We start from the raw sequence: 3,897 nt of genomic DNA on the forward strand, positions 1-3,897 counted from the left end.
TTCAGCTGCTGTTCAACAGGGGCATGTAATTACAATTCTTGATCTAATATTTCACAGCAGGGCCCTGTGAGGGCTTACAGTGTTGTGGCCACAGCAACACCTAAGGCCCAAATTTCTGCTGAGTATATAGGGCAGGACCCTACTTTCAAACATCTAACTTACAAACGACTCCTACTTGCAAACGGAAGGAGACAACAGGAAGTGAGATGAAATCTACCCCTAGGAAGGGAAATTCTCTCCTGTAAGAGTTAATATGGGAAAACAAGTTCTCCTTTCCACTGATGCTTTCCAATCCTTGTTCCACAAAAAAACCCAAATTTTCAAAAAACATTTTTCATTGGGACAAAAAAGTGAGGTGAAATCTTCTGAAGAGGAGGAAAGACAGCAAAACAAATGTCACAGGGGTGATAACCCTTCCCTATGTTTTCCAAAAAGCTTAGAAAAGATTTTTTGGCTGGAGCTAAACACGTTAAAAATGTTCAAAATTACAAACAGATTCTACTTAACAACAAACCTACAGTCCCTGTCTTGTTTGCACCGCCTGTATACTGCTGTTCAGAGTATATAGGGCCTGGTGGCCCCACACCTTTCCTTATTTTAATTTGGGTGCGGGGTTCCCCTTAATATCCATACAAGACCCAAAGGGACTGGTAATGGACTGGGGGGTACCCATGCCGTTTGTCTCACTGATTTTCATCCATATTGCCATGACCCGACATGACATTAAACCCGCAAGCAGTTTTAAATGAGATTTTTTCCTTTAAAAATGACATTTGGTGCAGGGACTGTTCTAAACATGGGAAACACGCGTCACTTTACAGGCATACTATAGACACCCCCCAGGTACGATATTTAAAGGAATATTTCACTTTTTTTTTTTTACTTTAAGCATCATTAAAATCACTGCTCCCGAAAAAACGGCCGTTTTTAAAAGTTTTTTTTGCATTGATACATGTCCCCTGGGGTAGGACCCGGGTCCCCAAACCCTTTTTAGGACAATACCATGCAAATTAGCCTTTAAAATGAGCACTTTTGATTTCGAACGTTCGAGTCCCATAGACGTCAATGGGGTTCTAACGTTCGTGCGAACTTTCGGTCCGTTCGCGGGTTCTGGTGCGAACCGAACCGGGGGGTGTTCGGCTCATCCCTATATATATATATATATATATATATATATATATAGTGGCTTACGAAAGTATTCGGCCCCCTTGAACTTTTCAACCTTTTGCCACATTTCAGGCTTCAAACATAAAGATATAAAATTTGTATTTTTTGTGAAGAATCACCAACAAGTGGGACACAATTGTGAAGTGGAACGAAATCTTTTGGATTTTTGAAACTTTTTTAACTAATAAAAAAATGAAAAGTGGGGCGTGCAAAATTATTTGGCCCCCTTGCGTTAATACTTTGTAGAGCCACCTTTTGCTACGATTACAGCTGCAAGTCGCTTGGGGTATGTCTCTATCAGTTTTGCACATTGAGAGACTGAAATTTTTGCCCATTCTTCCTTGCAAAACAGCTCGAGCTCAGTGAGGTTGGATGGAGAGGGTTTGTGAACAGCAGTTTTCAGTTCTTTCCACAGATTCTCGATTGGATTCAGGTCTGGACTTTGACTTGGCCATTCTAACACCTGGATACGTTTATTTGTGAGCCATTCCTTTGTAGATTTTGCTGTATGTTTGGGATCATTGTCTTGTTGGAAGATAAATCTCCGTCCCAGTTTCAGGTCTTTTGCAGACTCCAACAGGTTTTCATCCAGAATGGTCCTGTATTTGGCTGCATCCATCTTCCCCTCAATTTTAACCATCTTCCCTGTCCCTGCTGAAGAAAAGCAGGCCCAAACCATGATGCTGCCACCACCATGTTTGACAGTGGGGATGGTGTGTTGAGTGTGATGAGCTGTGTTGCTTTTACGCCAAACATATCGTTTTGCATTGTGGCCAAAAAGTTCGATTTTGGTTTCATCGGACCAGAGCACCTTCTTCCACATGTTTGGTGTGTCTCCCAGGTGGCTTGTGGCAAACTTTAGACGAGACTTTTTATGGATATCTTTGAGAAATGGCTTTCTTGCCACTCTTCCATAAAGGCCAGATTTGTGCAGTGTACGACTGATTGTTGTCCTATGGACAGACTCTCCCACCTCAGATGTAGTTCTCTGCAGTTCATCCAGAGTGATCATGGGCCTCTTGGCTGCATCTCTGATCAGTCTTCTCCTTGTCTGAGCTGAAAGTTTAGAGGGACAGCCAGGTCTTGGTAGATTTGCAGTGGTCTGATACTCCTTCCATTTCAAAATGATCGCTTGCACAGTGCTCCTTGGGATGTTTAAAGCTTGGGAAATCTTTTTGTATCCAAATCCGGCTTTAAACTTCTCCACAACAGTATTACGGACCTGCCTGGTGTGTTCCTTGGTCTTCATGATGCTCTCTGCGCTTTCAACAGAACCCTGAGACTATCACAGAGCAGGTGCATTTATACAGAGACTTGATTACACACAGGTGGATTCTATTTATCACCATCAGTCATTTAGGACAACATTGGATCATTCAGAGATCCTCGCTGAACTTCTGGAGTGAGTTTGCTGCACTGAAAGTAAAGGGGCCGAATAATTTTGCACGCACCACTTTTCAGTTTTTTAATTGCTAAAAAAGTTTAAAATATCCAATAGATTTCGTTCCACTTCACAATTGTGTCCCACTTGTTGGTGATTCTTCAAAAATTAAAATGTTATATCTTTATGTTTGAAGCCTGAAATGTGGCAAAAGGTTGAAAAGTTCAAGGGGGCCGAATACTTTCGCAAGCCACTATATATATATATATATATATATATATATATATATATATATATATATATATATATATATACATATACAATGTTTAGGGGTTTTAAGTAATATTCCAGCAAAAAAATGCTAATTGAAATTTGTAAACAAAAAGTTCCAGAAAAGGCTTTTGTTGAGAAAAAAATATTCCCCTCCGGATTTTAACAAACTTTGTTGCAGATTCCGACCTTTTGTTATTCTGAAGAAATCACTGTCTTTTTGTCTGTGTCCAATGTGTGAATCTGTATGGGAGTGATATTGTAATTATCAATCAGCTGCTGCACCTGCAGGGCACAATTGACGAAAATTGCAGGGTCTGCATCCTATTAGACATGATTTTCTATTAGGTGTATCTCACCAAAAATGAAATTTTTGTTGCAGGGGAAGCCTTGCATCTCAGTGCAGACTTCTGGGAAAATCAGTCAATCACACAAGCAGGAAATTATGTTTCTGAGTGGCGTTCTGTATACATTCTGTGTACAGAACAACTCCAGGCTGCCATATAGCATTTTACAGAAAATGATAGCGGCTGCAGATTGAAAAGGAAAGGTAATTTTTAACAACATTCAATTACAATATGATTTGTGTCTCAATTGTATACGATATATTATTTTCTATTATTTGCTATTTTTTGTCCCATGAAAGTGGAGTTACCCTTTAATCACTTGCTTAATGGGCACTCTCACCCCCTTCCTGCCCAGAACAACGTTTCAGCCTTTTGGCTAAGATCAAGTGTAGTATCTGTTCTTATCAGTTGCCAGGAGGTGGCGCTTGCTTCTGTCCCTGATCTACGGCGAGGTGGTATCAGGGATGGCGGAGGCTGTGCAAAACCTGCTGGTGTAAAGGTAACCTGGAGCGGTTCGTAGCCGAAAAGGAAGCCTTCTGATGGGGATGGAGAACCATTGGGTCTGGCCAGAGGGTCGTTTCTCTGGCCTTCTGGCCTAGATTGGGGTAGCTCTAGCTCCGGTCAGTTTTTTGGGAGAGAACACTGGCTCCCCTTTCCCACCGGAGGAGCGGTTAGTATTTCCCGAATGTAATTAGGTAGGAGGGATGGGAGCGACAGTGAGGCTTGATAGTA

General features: G+C 41.4%; 1 pseudogene; it reads left to right on the top strand.

Annotated features, from left to right (window-relative positions):
• Positions 1–3,521: 3,521 nt before the first annotated feature.
• LOC141124470 (U2 spliceosomal RNA) lies at positions 3,522–3,655 on the top strand (annotated as a pseudogene).
• The last annotated feature ends 242 nt before the right edge of the window (positions 3,656–3,897 follow it).

The sequence above is a fragment of the Aquarana catesbeiana genome, linkage group LG01 (genome assembly GCF_042186555.1).
Source record: "Aquarana catesbeiana isolate 2022-GZ linkage group LG01, ASM4218655v1, whole genome shotgun sequence".
NCBI lineage: Eukaryota > Metazoa > Chordata > Amphibia > Anura > Ranidae > Aquarana > Aquarana catesbeiana.